A 15,762-nucleotide genomic window follows, 5' to 3' on the forward strand; every position below is an offset into this window, starting at 1 on the left:
TCCATTCCGGATTAAAGAAAGTTCTTCCTAAAATGTGTCCAATGCAACACATGCAGCAAACAATAAAAGCTTTGATGAGGTACGGTGAAGTATTCACATGACACATCCTCTATTGGGAAACATCTGAAAACCATACATAGAAGAACATATGAGAATATGGTGAGAGAGAGAGAAGGTGGTGCATCATCATCATCAGCTGGACTATGGCGGTCATTATGAACATGGCGGGAAAGACCGCCGATCGCCGTGTCGGCGGTGAACAGAATCCCGCTGGTGGCGGCGAATGGAAACCCGCCATATAATGATTGAAAAACCCAACCCCTCCAAAAAATCCCAGACCACCACTCCCCGCCAGGACACTGTTGGCGGGAATCCCGGCCCACCCCACCCCGCCACCACAAAGCACACCCACATCCTGCCCTCCAAATAATGATGCACAAATCACCTCGGTGGACAGTGGAGGCCGGACGACCATTGGCGGCTGCGACCGCCACGGGCGGCAAAGTGGGCCCAACAGCAACAAGTGCACACATTGGCTAGGCCTATAGCCCACACACCTGACACACATCCAGAACACCATAAAACACCCCCATACACACCCCACAAGCCCTTGCAATGAAACCAGAAGACGGAGAGCACCAGAGCCAGACAGAGAACCCCAGCAGACAGGACACGCATAGCGACCCACAGAGGAGTACCCTTACCCCGTCCCAAGTCCCGACGCCATCCACCACCCTCACCATGTCCCCCTCAAAAATCCACGCTTCACCGAAAGGGAGCTAAGGACCATGGTGGACGAGATCCTGAAGGTGGAGCCACAAATATTCAGGTCCAAGGTGCAGCACACACCTATTGCGCGGAAATTGGAGCCGTGGCAGACCATTGTCAACAGGGTGAATGCAGTGGGACACCATCCACGCACCAGTGACGACATCCGCAAGAGATGGAACGACCTGCGGGGGAAGGTCAGGGCCATGGCATCCAGGCACAACATCGCAGTGCAGAAGACTGGGGGAGGACCACCAACAACACCACCCGACTACACCGACTGGGAGGAGAAGGTACTCGCCATCCTGAACCCAGAGGGACTCACTGGACTCACTGGAGGAATGGACTCGGGTAAGTCATCTACAATTACCCCATATACAACACATCTGCAATGCATGCACCACCTCACCCCAACCACACCTACCTAGACCCACACCCCACCCAGCCATTACCCACCACATCCACCACCCTGCATTACCCACAACTCACTACCAGGCCCACATCACTCCTGCTGTGCACAGCCACCCACCCCTGCACGTATCCACAATGGAATAATACCCCCCACCACAATATAACCCCACCACTGCCACTAACTGCAATGTCACTACCAGGCCCACATCACTCCTGCTGTACACAGCCACCCACACCTGCACGTACCCACAATGGAATAATACCCCCATCACAATGTAACCCCACCACTGCCACTAACTGCAATGTCCACCTCACAAAGGCACGCTGGAAGACCACTGAAAGTCACACCAGCACAAAATTGCACAGTTCTGTACACCTCAAACCCTCAGGCATATGTAACAGACATGTCTATGTCCCCCAACAGGCACCACCACCAATGCAAACCTAATGGAGGGGACAAGGAGTGCCACAGCACTCCAGGGAGACAGAGGCACATCACAATACCTTGGCGAAGGACCCCTGGACACTGATGAGCAGGCAGGCACCTCACACAGCCATGGATGCTCACCATGCAGCAGCCCCACCCAGGAAACCACTGTCACCCCTAACACCCAGTCAAGACCAGCAGGCCAGGGGAGGCATACCCACACCAGTGGACCCAAGGCACAGACAGGTGGAACACAGCTACAGAGGCCACAGTTTCCCACTCATAACATGCAGGAAGGCGAGGGCCCCAGTACAAGTGGCACGTCAAGACCTGCGCAGGGGACACAGGCACAGGGGGCTAGGGCAAGTTCAAGTGCCCCAGTGGGTCAGGGGGTAGGCCACCGGATGGATGCAGCAGCCCAGGACGTCATTGCAGAGGTATTGGGGGCCTACCAACATACCCAAGATTGTGTCCACCCTGGAGCAAAGTCAGAGGATGCAGCAGCAACAAAACCAACAAGCCATGGAACAGTGGAAAGAACACAATGCCACAATGGCCACCATTGCTGGAGCACTGCTGCAGGTGGTCAACAAATAGTCAGACACCCACACCGGATAAGAGGCCCCCACAACAGCCCTGGACAACCAGCAACAGATGACTCAAGCAGCAGAAACAGCACAGGAAATACCCTCCCAGGAATCACAAGGGCCAACCATGCCACCCCAAGAAGCTCCACAGCAGGCACCCAAAGGTAGTCTCAGGCCAAGATATGGCACTGGAAACCCAGCTAAGAACAAGCCCCACTCCAACAAATGACACTGCTACTACTGCAAAGCAACCATCCCACCCATTCACCAACTACACTTAGCTGAGGGCAAAATGAAGTACTATACTACAAATAGGAGCCACCCAAGACATCCAACAGGGCTGCCACCAAGTCAATTTTGAGGACACCCAACCCGTATGACTTCCATCACTGTACATAGCACATTTCACTGTATTCAACCAATAAAACACATTTCTCACCTGTAACACTGTCCCCTGTCTTCAATGTTGAACAAAGTGGAGTATGGATGCAACTGGCAGAGAACAACTTTATTGTCAATTGGTGCTTGGTGGTGGTAATGTGTGTTTCAAATTAGGCAAGGAGGGAATGCATATATTGTCTGTCAGTACCATGCTGAAGAGGTCCATGTCTCGCCTATCATGACCAATCCCCCCTATATGACATGGCACACTGACAATATCAGTGACTAACCACAATTAAAGGCTTAAGTCCCACACAGTTATTGGAAGTACAGTTGTATCAGTTGGTTCCTGGAATTGACATCTTCCCCTTCCTCATCCTCACCATCACTCTCCTCACCTCTCTGAGGTAACTGATCAGAATCTATAGCACCCTCCACCTCCAGAAGGGGGATGGAATGTCTCACAGCCACGTTGTGCAGCATGCAGCAGGCCACCACTATTCTACACACTTTATCAAGCCCATAGGCTAGGGAACCCCCAGAGATATGTAGACACCGGAATCTAGCCTTCAGGAGACCTATAGAACGCTCTATCACCCTCCTAGTACGTCCATGGGCCTCATTGTATTTCCTCTCTGCATCCGTCCTGGGATTCCTCACTGGTGTCAGGAGCAAACGCAAGTTTGGATAGCCAGAATCACCTAGAAAAAGGGTCAATACAGAGTCATCATTGTAATGTTCCTTAGTCAGACAGGCAGGTTTTCTGCAATGTGTCGGGCAAACTTACCTATGATCCACCCTCTGTCCTCTTGGAGTTGTTCCATCTTCTGTGGCACACTACCGTTCCTCAAAACAAATGAATCATGGACTGAGCCCAGAAACATGGCATTCACATGGGAAATGTATTGGTCTGCAGTACATACCAATTGGATGTTCATGGAGTGAAAGTTCTTCCTGTTTCTGTACACCTGTTCACTCACTCCTGGGGTGATGATAGCTATGTGGGTGCCATCCATGGCACCTATGACATGGGGAATGTTTGCAAACGCATAGAAGTCAGACTTGATGGCAGGGAGGTCAGCACTTTGGGGGAATCGCACATAGGACTGCAGATGTTGTACAAATGCATTCAGAAACCTTGTCAGTACCTGGCTGAACATTGGCTGTGAGAAACCAGCACCCATGCCCACTGTCACTTGAAATGAGCCTGTGGCCAGGAAATGGAGTGCGGAGAGCACCTGCACCTCAGTTGGAATGGCATGCTGATTACGATTTCCGGGAGTCAGTGCAGGATCCAGTAATGCACATAGGTCCTGAATAGTTGCACGTGTGAGTCTGTAAGTAATAATGAAATGACGCTCCACCATAGTCCCCATATCCACAAGTGGTCTGTACACCGATGGTGCCCTTCCTCGACACAAGGGTCGGTACCTATGAGGGGTAAGAAAAAGGAGTGATGTGCACACATACTTTAGCATATTTGCTAAATACATGCAGTGCATTGTTCATAGTAGTGTCTGTACAATAACTGCAACCTGACAGATGTACCTGTACATCACTAGGAGGGAACAGAGTATATCATGTGTGCTTCAATAGTGAATAGTTAGAGGACTAAGGGGGTTATTCTAACTTTGGAGGAGGTGTTAATCCGTCCCAAAAATGACGGAAAAGTGACGGATTTACCACCAGCCGTATTACGAGTCCATTATATCCTATGGAACTCGGAATACGGCTGGTGATATATCCGTCACTTTACCGTCACTTTTGGGACGGATTAACACTCCTCCAAAGTTAGAATAACCCCCTAAGTGCTTCATATGGCTAGTAGGCCCTGCATTGTGAGTATTATGAATCTCAAGATGCGTAGGTGATGGCAAAATGCCTGCCCACTGTACTTCTGCCCCTTCGTTGTGGAAGTGACCTAATACCGCTAGCGGTTGACGTCACAGCGTACAGCGGTGTTGACCGCTGTTCGCACCCTCATTGGCTAACATGGATGCCAATGGGGAATCCTGGCGTATCATGGTTGCCGCCGGCGGTGACGGTGCATACCGCCGCGGAACGTACGCGCATTCATCATCGTTTGATCACTTGACTCCCTGATCTTGTGCGGACAGGTACTCCACTCTGTGTACTGCTGTCGCTTGCCTCTGGCTATGGATGTTCCATGTGGTGCAGGGGAAAGGGCCCCGGCCTTCAACCAGGAAAAACTGGAGAAACTAGTGGAAGGGGTCCTGCCCCTGTACGACAGACTCTACAGCCGGCCAGAGGTACAGGTAAGTCTGGGGGGCACTGTGTGAGTTATGGATGAAGTGGGTTGCACATATGTGTGCTCCTGTGAGCCAGGATGGGCCATAGTGCATGGAATGCTGCGTGCCACTGTACTGCATGTCTGGGAGTACTGTCAGTCCTATGTTTGACAATCTGCCAGCTGTTCTCATCGTGCAGGTGCCTGACCTCTGTGTTTCATTTCTGTGTCACCCTACTAGGTCAGTGCCCACCAGAAGAGGGCACATTGGCATGCCATTGCCAAGGCGGTACGGACCCTGGGGTCTACAACCTGCGGAGCACCCACTGTCGAAAGAGGTGGGAGGACCTGCGGCACTGGGCACGAAAGACCACTGAGGCCCAGCTTGGGAAGTCCTCCCAACGTGGAAGGGGTGCCCGTAGGGCACTGACCCCCCCTCATGCGAAGGTTCCTGGCGGTGGCGTACCCAGACATGGATGGGCGCTTGAAGGCTGCACAGCAGTCACAAGGGGGTGAGTACTCACAGACCATACTTCAGCCTGGAAGGATGAGTGTGTGTGCAATAGGGCTCATGGTGCTTAGAGCAGGAAATTTGATTGGTGTCCATCTACTCTATGTTCCCCAAAGGGTGTAGGGGTGTCCCTGTCAGGTTTCACCTACCTCAGCTCCAATACTATTTCAGGGGATGGGTGTAGGTCAGTATACTGCTCAGTAGTCATGGGCATGGCCCTGGGCATAGTGCACGGTGCTGCCTGTTGGGTGTGTCTGCTGGGTAGGTGTATGTCTGGCCATTGTGTATCAGCATTCAGCTCTTTACAAGTGTCTCTCCTGTTTTGTCTCCCCATCCCTGTTCTCTTGTGTTGGTTTGGTACAGCATCAACATCAGGCAAGGGAGCTGAGGCACTGGCAAGTGGGGAGGCAGCCGCCCACGGATCCTTTGAGGCAGAGACAACGGACGCCCAGGGGACCAGTGGGTGGGAGGGCGAGGGGACTTCCACGGGGGAGGCTACTACCACAGGAGGTAGTGACTCTGAGACCTCCTCCGATGGGGGTCCTCCGGCGGTGGCGGACCCTAGTGGACACACCACTACCATGAGATCTTCCGCCACCACCCATACCATCAGCGCCCTCCCTTCTGCTCCCCACTGAGTTGCCCGTGCCGGCCGACCCAGACAGGTGGGTGTCTCCTTCACCCCAGGCACCTCCTCCCCTGCCCCAGTCAGCCCTGCTGCCCTCACACAGGAGGCTATTGACCTCCTGAGAACCATCTCTGTAGGGCAGACAACCATTGTCAATGCCATCCAGGGTCTGGCATCAGAGGTGCAGCAGACCAATGCCTATCTGGATGGCATTCACGGTGCCGTGTCTGCCCTACAGAGATCTTTTCAGGCTCTGGCCTCCTCTAGGACGGCAGCCAGTTTCCCTGGCCATTCCGTCCCCCCTCCAACCTCTACCACCCCACCTCCCAAAACACACAAACGCACCAAGACACCCACCCATCAGACATCCACCACACCACAGCATACTGAGCAGTCACCTGCACCCACTACATGCACACCTACACCCCATACATCTACTCCCTCTGCCTCCACTCCCACGCCCTCATCCACGCCCACCCCAATTGCTCCCAAGAAACTTTTCCTCTCCCGTGCAGACCTGTTCCAACCCACTGGCCCACCCCATCTTGTCCCCAAACATGCCGACCTCCTTGCCCTTTCCGCTCCTTCCACATCACAGCCCACCCCGGTCCAGCCTTCCCATTCCCGTGCCCCTTCCCCGGTGAAGAAGAAGGCCTGCTCGGAGCCTAAGCCATCCAGCTCCACCCGAGCCAAACAGTCCCCACCCCCTTCAAAGGAGAAGCCCACCTCCCCTCCAACCTCCTCACGCAAGTCTAAGTCCCACCCCTGTCGGAAATCCCTACCATCCCTGCCCCCCTTCCGTGAGGTGTCTCGATCCCCATATGGTGCCCGTTCAGTGGAGTACCCAGCACTTGTGGGAGTCAGGTGTGGCCAGTTGTCACCAAGGACAATTTGCTTTTTATGGACTGACCATTGGCCCTGTTGGCACTGTTTTGCTCAGTGAGCTACAAATTAAAGTTTCTGTGTGGCCTATGTTTGGGCTGCACGCAGTTCCACCCAGGTGTTTATTTTAATTTTTTATGGGTGTGGGGCTATTGTATGTACTATGGTCAAGTTGCAGTGGCCTTCGGTCGGATACATACCTCTTGGTGTGGGGTGTCTGACTTGTGCTGCTGTGAAGGGTTGGGGGGCGTTGCAGAGTGGGTGGGTATGTAACTTTGCCCTTTCCTCCCTTGTGTCGTAGGCTGCAGTACTTACCGCTGTCATCTCCGTCGGCAGTCTCGGTTGACTAGGTATATGGCAAGGAGCAAGGCTGGCATGATCAGCAGCTCTCTGTCCATGGCTGCCGCTGCACGTTTTATGGCACTCCGGTGAGTCTTTCCTTCTATTTGTTTCATTTCCGCCTGGCTTTGTGTGGTGGTGGTTACCGCCCTGGAACTGGCGGCCGAATGGTGGTTCATAAGTTGATGGGCACGTTGGGCCTTTCTGACGGCCTGTGGGCGGGCTCTGCCGTCATCAGCGGGACTCCTTTCCTGCGCGGGTGGTGCGCGGGATGCGTGTGTTTCGTTTGGATCATTATTTGGCGGTCCGGACCGCTCCTCTGTTGGCGGTTTCTACCGCCACCACCGGCGGAGCGGAACGGACCATCATTTTCGTAATGAGGGCCTACATGTGGGATCCTTACCTCCTGACCAGATGGTTGCCATTGTTTCACCAAAACTGGGAGACATTGTCACCAGTTCCAAATGGTATACAGCAGTTGCACTAAAAATGTCATCTGTTGGGCAGTTTATGGATGCAGTCAACAAGCATATTTCTTTTTTTTTTTTACCTCACCGTGCCATCTTCCATTCCTCTTCAAAGCCAAGTAGATATCTCATAAGCAAATATAGAATAAATGTAACTTTACATTATGTATTATTAAAATACATACTATAAGCAAGTGAGTAGCTAGTCTAAGGCCCTCATTACAACCCTGGCGGTCAGTGTTAAAGCGGCGGTAATACCGCCAACAGGCCGGCGGTACAAAAAAATTGAATCACGACCACAGCGGAAACCCCCAACACAGACAGCCACTTTAACATTCCGACTGCCAGGGCATTAGCAACAAACACCGCAGCGGTCACCACCAACAGACAGGTGGAAGACAATGTACCGCCCACGGTATTACAAGGCACCAATCCGCCAGCTTTTCGGAGCAGTACCAACGACATCAAAAGCACGGCGGATACAGTACCCTGAAGGGGAACCACTCACCTTTCGACACTCAACGAAGAACCAGGACGCCATGGAGCCCGAACTGCAAGTCCTCCCCATGATGGTGTATCTACTAATACACCAGGAATTTGAAAGAAGGCGACGACGGTGAGTACTGCACCTGGCACGGGGGGAGGATAAAGAGAGTGACACACACATGCAACACGCAACACTCCCACCCCCACCCTCACCCACAACACCATACACAGAAACACATCCAACAACATTACAGATACATCCCGTTACCCACTGGAAGAATGCAAGGACAAAAGGAATTGAGTTAAAACAGTGATATTTTGGGACATGCAGATATAGCTAACGAATATAAAAAATCTAGTATATACAAATATTTACAATATGTACAGAAGGCCGTACAGTGTCCTTTATAAATGTCCGTGGACCAGTGGCCCAAAAAATCATGGGAGAAGCCCACACTTGACTCCTGCCTCAAAACGGAGAGAACACTGCAGGGGCGTAAAGTCGAAAACACACAGGCACCTCAGGGGGACGGGGAGGGGGGGCACCTCAGCCGCAAGATGGTACAATGCCACTGCTCCTCTAGGGGGCTCCAAGCCCACAGGGATGTCCTGGGGAGTGCAAAGCCACAGTCTCTCAAGTCTCTCAAGTGGGTGGTTTGCCTACTGCTTGGTCCTGGGGGAGTACAAAGCCACAGTCTCTCAAGTGGATGGTTTGCCCACTGCTTGGTCCTGTGGAGTGCAAGGCCACAGTCTCTCAAGTCTCTCAAGTAGGTGGTTTGTCCACTGCTTGGTCCTGGGGAGTGCAAAGCCACAGTTTCTCAAGTGGTTGGTTTGCCCACTGCTTGGTCCTAGGGAGTACAAAGCCACAGTCTCTCAAATGGGTGGTTTGCCCACTGCTTGGTCCTGGGGAGTACAAAGCCACAGTCTCTCAAGTGGGTGGTTTGCCCACTGCTTGGTCCTGGGGCGTGCAAGGCCACAGTCTCTCAAGTGGGTGACATGTTCCACTGGTTCTGAAGGGGGCCTTGTGCCCAGTCTGCTTCATCCTGCCAAGGATTGGGTGAGTGGATGCATCTCTCCACTGGTTCTGGAGGGGGCATTGTGCCCAGTCTGCTCCATCCTGCCAAGGATTGGGTGAGTGGATGCAATTCTCCATTGGTTCTGGAGGTGGCATTGTGCCCAGTCTGCTCCATCCTGCCAAGGATTGGGTGAGTGGATGCATCGCTCCACTGATTCTGGAGGGGGCATTGTGCCCAGTGATGCTGCACCTAGGGTGTGGCAGTTCCCATATCCTCACCTGGGCGTCTGATGCATGAGATGTGCAGGGCACAGGTTGCATGATACTCCATGGAGGCAGAGCCACACTCCATCCTTCGGCGACTTAGGTTGCAAACTGCTGGCAGTGCCAGTGCTGGTGCCTCAAGTGGTGTGTGCAGGGTCCAGGACGTCTCCTGGAGCCTCGGATGGCTGTAGTGGCACCGGCTGGACTGGGCATGTGGCGGTGCATATGGCGGTACAGGTGGCAAAGCCTGCGGCGGAGTCTGTGGTGGAGATACTGCCGGTGCCGCCCGTGGTACAGGTGCTTGTGGTAGTGGAAGGAGACACCGGGCCGTCTCCAGCAGCCTCAGACGGCTGCCCACGGTGGATGATGTTGATGACTGTAGTTGTGGCAGCGGCGGTGCAGGGGGCGGTGCAGATAGCAGGGCAGGTGGCGTGCAGGTGGCGGTCGTTGCTGCGGTGCTTAACGTGGTACAAGTTGCTGGCCTGTCAAGAAAAATGGTGGTCACCAGTCCCTCACCAGAAGGCTCCAAGCCCTGAAGTGACTTGCCCTTGCTTTTGTGTCCCTTCCCCACCTTGGTAGACGCTGCTGGGACCTTGGCACTGTCCTCTTTTGTTTTGGATGAGGCCTTGCTGGGTGGGTGGTGTGTCTTGTCCATGCTGCGTGCCGGCCCCTTCTTAACCTTGGCAGGTGGCGGAATCGGGTGGTCTTTAGCATTGGTAGGTGGCGCACTGCCAGCCCTGACGGGTGCCCCCTTCAATCCTCTCGGACTTGCAGGGACCACAGCGGACGCCCACTTGGTGGCTGATGTGCTGGCCTGGGATCTAGACATCCTGGCCCTAGGGAAAGGATGGGGGTTAGGCATAGGGAAGAGGTCAACGATAGCCAGGAAAAGTTTTTTTGACACACTGGGATGGGAAGATGGAGGGGGTGTGGGAGTGGAGGAAGAGGCAGTGGTTGTAGGATGTGTACGTCTGCTGAGTTTGGGTGAAGGTGCATGGGCTGGAGGCTGTTGTGAGGTGGATGGCTGTTGAGTGGGTGTGTGCCTGTGTTTGTGTACTTTGGGAGGAGGGCTCACATACATACTGGGAGAGGACACAGGGAATGTGTGCATGGTTGTGGGGGTGGTGATTGCTCGTGAGGGGTGTGTTGTGATGGGCGTACTGGTGATGGAGGCAGTGGCTGATGTAGTGCATGCAGGTGTGAGTGGAGATGCTACTGGGGGAGGTGGATGAAGAGGAGGAGGGGGACACAGTGGAGGAAGTGGATGTTGGTGTTTGCACATGGGTATGGTGCTTGTGTGAGTGCCTGTGTGATGATGTGTGGTGCTTATGTTTTCCTGAACCACTTTTGTGTGCTGATGTGTGTGCATGCTGGTCTGAAAGTGTGCTTGGGATAGGGTGAGGTAGAGGGGATTGGGTCTGGGAAGTGGAAGTTGGAGGGGGGGGGGGCTGGACACAGTGACAATGGCTGCCATCAGTGCTGAGGCCAGAGCCTGAAATGCTCTCTGTTGGGCCGCCACGCCAGAATGAAGTCCCTCCAGGTATGCATTTGTTTGCTGCAAATGCCTCTCGACACCCTGGATGGCATTCAGAATGGTTGACTGCCCAACAGTGAGGGATCTCAGGAGGTCAATAGCCTCCTCACTGAGGGCAGCAGGGCTGACTGGGGCAGGGCCTGAGGTGCCTGTGGCAAAGGAGATGCCCACCCTCCTGGGTGACCGAGCATGGGAAACATGCTGAGGGGCTGCTGGGAGGGTGGTGCTGGTGGGGGGGTGGCGGCTGTACCTGTTATTGGGATAGCCACCGCCAGGGAGCTTCCATCAGAGGAGGAGTCGCTGTCACTTGTGTCCCCTCCTGTCCCCGTCGTGGAGCACCCTTCGCCCTCCGTCCCACTGGTGCCTTCACCCTCAGTGGATTCGCCCTCATGGGCCATGTGGGATGCAGCTCCCTCTGTCGCCGGTGCCTCTGCTCCTCCGCCAGATGATGCTAATGAACGCAAGGACAGGGTGACAAAACAAGAAGGGGGTGATAGACAGAGGATACACATGGTCAATGCCAGCAACACCACTACCGTTGGTGTACACAACACACACTGAGCTGCCCTATGCACTAGGCCATGCCCAACCACTCACTAAGGTAGTCACAAGCCCATGGGGTACAATGCCTAACACCAGCATCTGCACACCTGACACCCACAGGAACCTGCCCAGTAGTAGTTGGCCACTTGTACCATTGTGTTAGGGGTACTTCAGAGCCTGCAAACAAGGGACCTACCCTGCCATGATCGCCCTGGCCTAGGGGCAGCCACAGCCGACATCCCTCACCCAGCTAGTTCCTAAAGCGCGCAAAGTCAGCTTTCTGAAACTATGCTCACCCCCTTGTGGCTGCTGTGATGCCCTCAAGCATCTATCCAACTCCGGATAGGCCACCCCCAAGATGCAGAACATCAGGGGGGTCATGGTGCGACAGGCACCCCTTCCACGTTAGGAGGCCAGCCACAGCTGGGTCTCCGCCGTCTTCTTGGTCCAGCGGCGCAGGCCCTCCCATCTCTTGCGGCAGTGGGTGCTCCGCCTGTGATAGACCCTCAAGGTCCGCACATCCGTGGCGATGGCACGCCAAATACCCTTTTTCTGGTGGGCGCTGACCTAGAGGTAAAATACAGCGGAAAATGTAATTACTCACCCGTCTGGACCGTCATACTCATTGCCTACCAGTTCACACCCATGCACTGACGCACATACACTGACCACCTCTCATGCAGCATTCAGGCCAGGATGCCTTAGCACCCCACAACAAGTGGCTTACCTCCACACCACTCAAAACAGGCATTGCCCACACATCATGCTCAGAGTGTACTCAGCTGTTTGTCTGGAGGACTATAGAGTAATGTGTACTGGGGGAAGACCCATTCCACCAGTTTCTCTAACTCCTCCGCAGTGAAGGCAGGGGCCCATTCCCCAGACACTCTAGCCATTGTCGCTTCCAGACTCAGTTCACAGCAGCACTTGCAGTGTAGGTTCTCTCCTGTTGATGGTCAGGTAGGAAGTTAGTGAATAGGTAGAAAATGGCGGTGACGTCCACGGCGGTGCGTACATCGCCATTGGCTCCTGGGACTCATAGGGCCCAATGATATCCAATGCAGAGTTGCGCGGCGGTTATCGACCACCTACCGGGACGCAGCACAACGCCAGCACAGTTACCTCATTTCTCCTTGTCCCTCCTCACAGGTCAGGCAGCCGCCATTTCAGGGGGGCACATGGCATGGCACCTAACTGCGTCACAGCACATATTGGCACATATAATGACTCTCAAATTCACACAATGCTTCTGTGACATTAATTCAAACACAGTTGTGCTATCTATGTGGTAAATGACCTTCTGCTCACTGTTCTCCTCCATAGGCTACAACCGCTGAGGCAGATGATGAGATTGCGGCATCCTCCGGTGTACAGACCCCTAGTGGACCTGTTGACAATGGAGGACAGACACATTATCATCACATACAGACTTGATTCTGCCACAATCCAAGAACTGTGTGCCCAATTGGAGCCAGACCTGATGTCAGCTATCCGCCAGCCCATAGGAATACCCCCTCTAGTGCAGGTCCAGTCAGTGCTCCATTTCCTGGCAACTGGCTCCTTTCAAACAACAGTGGCCATGGCATTAGGGATGTGTGAGCCAATGTTCTCAAACGTGTTGACCAGAGGGTTGTCTGCCCTGCTGAAACACATGCACAGCTACATCGTCTTCCCCCAGGTGGAGAATTTGGCCACAGTGAAAGCTGACTTCTATGCCCTGGGACATATCCCCAACATCATTGGTGCCATTGATGGTGCACATGTGGCATTTGTCCCCCCCAGCAGAAATGAAGAGGTGTACAGGAATAGAAAAAGCTATCATTCGATGAATGTGCAAATGGTGTGTTTGGTGGACCAGTACATCTCCCATGTGAATGCCAAATATTCTGGCTCAGTGCATGACGCCTATATCTTGAGGAATAACAGCATCCCTTATGTGATGGGCCAACTCCAGAGGCACTGGGTGTGGCTAATAGGTGAGCCCAAGGTCCCCACACAGTATAAGTAGGTGTCTGGGTATTGGGTTGTCCTTAAGGGTTAGTGTGTGTCTAACAGTTGTCCCTCAATATTTGCAGGTGACTCTGGTTACCCCAACCTCTCATGACTACTGACCCCAGTGAGGAATCCCAGGACAAGGGCAGAGGAACGTTACTTTGAGGCACATGGGTGAACAAGGAGGATTATTGAGAGGACCTTCGGCCTCGTGAAGGCCAGGTTCTGGTGCCTCCATCTGACAGGTGGATCCCTGTACTACTCACCCAAGAAGGAGTGCCAGATCATCGTGGCATGCTGTATGTTACACAACCTGGCCTTGAGACATCAGGTGCCTTTTCTCTGGAGGATGATCCTGGTGATGGTCTTGTGGCAGCGGTTGAGCCTGTGGACAGTGAGGAAGAGGAGGCAGATGAAGAAGATGTGGACAACAGAACAAACATTATACAGCAGTACTTCCAGTGACACACAGGTAAGAGACTGTTACTCCTCTTCACATTTCAGTATACGTTTGACATTGTACATGGTAGCCTCTTACCTCTGTCTATGTCCACTGACTGTTCCCTTTGGATTCCCTTTTTTCAGATCTGTGTACCCCATTCTGGTTCCTGCTATGTGTACTGCTGCCCACCAACTATCATACATTGGTATAATTCAATGACCATAGACGTTGTAATGCTTTGAGAATGTTGTAAGAAGACATCTTTCCAATCATTACACTGACTCCAGTATGGTTTATATTTTAATGGTGTTTATTTTTTGTGCTAAATAGTATGGGGGTACGTGCAAGGGGCTAGGGTGATGGTGGAGGAAGGTCCATGGTAGAGTCCAGTCTCTTGGTATCACAGGTGCATTGGCCAATGGGACATAGGAAGGGGAGTAATGGCAATTCAAGGTGGACAGGGTGACATAATGGGACAGAAGGGTGACAATCAGGAGAGTCTTATTTCCTGGCGGGGGTCTTGGAAATGTTCTCTGCCCTAGGGCAATGAGACCACCGTCATAACGTTCAAACAACCTACATTTTCTGTTAGATCATCTCTGGGTCCCCACACTATCAATCAATCAATCAATCAGTCAAATAATGTATTAAGCGTGCTACTCACCTGGTAGAGTCACAAGATGCTGTCAGGGGAGGGGAATAAACAGGGGGGATGCCGATTTACTGTTAAAAAAACAAGTCTTGAGGTGTTTTCTGAAGGTCAGATGGTCCTGGGTCTTGCGTAGGTTGGTGGGGAGGGAGTTACAGGTCTTGGAGGCAAGGTAGGAGAAGGATCTGCCTCCGAAGGTGGTGCGTTGGATGCGGGCGACTGAGGCTAGGGCGAGGTCAGCAGAGCAGAGGAGACGAGTGGGAGTGTGGAAGTTCACTCTTTCGTTGAGGTAGGCTGGTCCAGTGTTGTCTGGTCTAGGTTAGTGGGGAGCCCAAAATAATACCCACCCACTCCCTCAATTCAGTTTCTTTTTAAACTATCTCATGGCTGGAATGTTTGTTTTACAGATGAGAGTAGTTTGGGGCATAAATATACCTTTTGGTGCAAAACTGCGTTAACGCTGTTTTGCATCAAAAAGTTTACTGCCGGCTTCCGGCATTCCAAAGTGCCAGCCGGACGCCAAATTTAAGGAATGTCACAAGGCGGCACTAAGCTTGGGCTAGCGTTGAAAAAAAGATGCTAGCCGGGTGGGGGTGGCGGTAGAGGAGATGGAGGTTGAGCATAAAAAATGCAGGTAGGCTGGTTACAGGCAAAAAACTGCCATTAACCAGTCTAGCATCATTTCCTGACACACAACCACCTATAACACAGGACTCCTGTCTTATAAAAGACAGGAGTCATGCCCACCACCCCAATGGCCAGCATAGGGGACCTGTGTCCCCTGGGCATGGCCATTGCACCCAGTGCCATTCAGGGGTCCCAATGTCAGGGTCCTCAATGGCACTTAAAAATGTTTCCACAAATACTTATCTATACTTACCCTACTTACCTAGGATGGGGTCCCCCATCCTCTGGTGTCCCTCTGGTGCAGGTGGGGGTGTTCTTGGGATGGGCACCTGTGGGCCCATTCCATGGTGTTTAGCCATGAAAATTAGTCCACAGGTCCCCTAGCGTCTGGTCTGAACCAGACGTTAAATAATGGCACTAAGCACGCTTAGCTCCATTATTTGGTTCCGCCTCCCACCGTCACGGAGGAATAAATATGGCACTACGGGGATAGCCTCATTTTTTGGATGGGAATGCTTGCCTTGCATCTCATTGACACAAGGTGGGTTCATGCATCCAAGA

Source organism: Pleurodeles waltl, chromosome 1_2, assembly GCF_031143425.1.
Source record: "Pleurodeles waltl isolate 20211129_DDA chromosome 1_2, aPleWal1.hap1.20221129, whole genome shotgun sequence".
Taxonomy (NCBI): Eukaryota; Metazoa; Chordata; class Amphibia; order Caudata; family Salamandridae; genus Pleurodeles; species Pleurodeles waltl.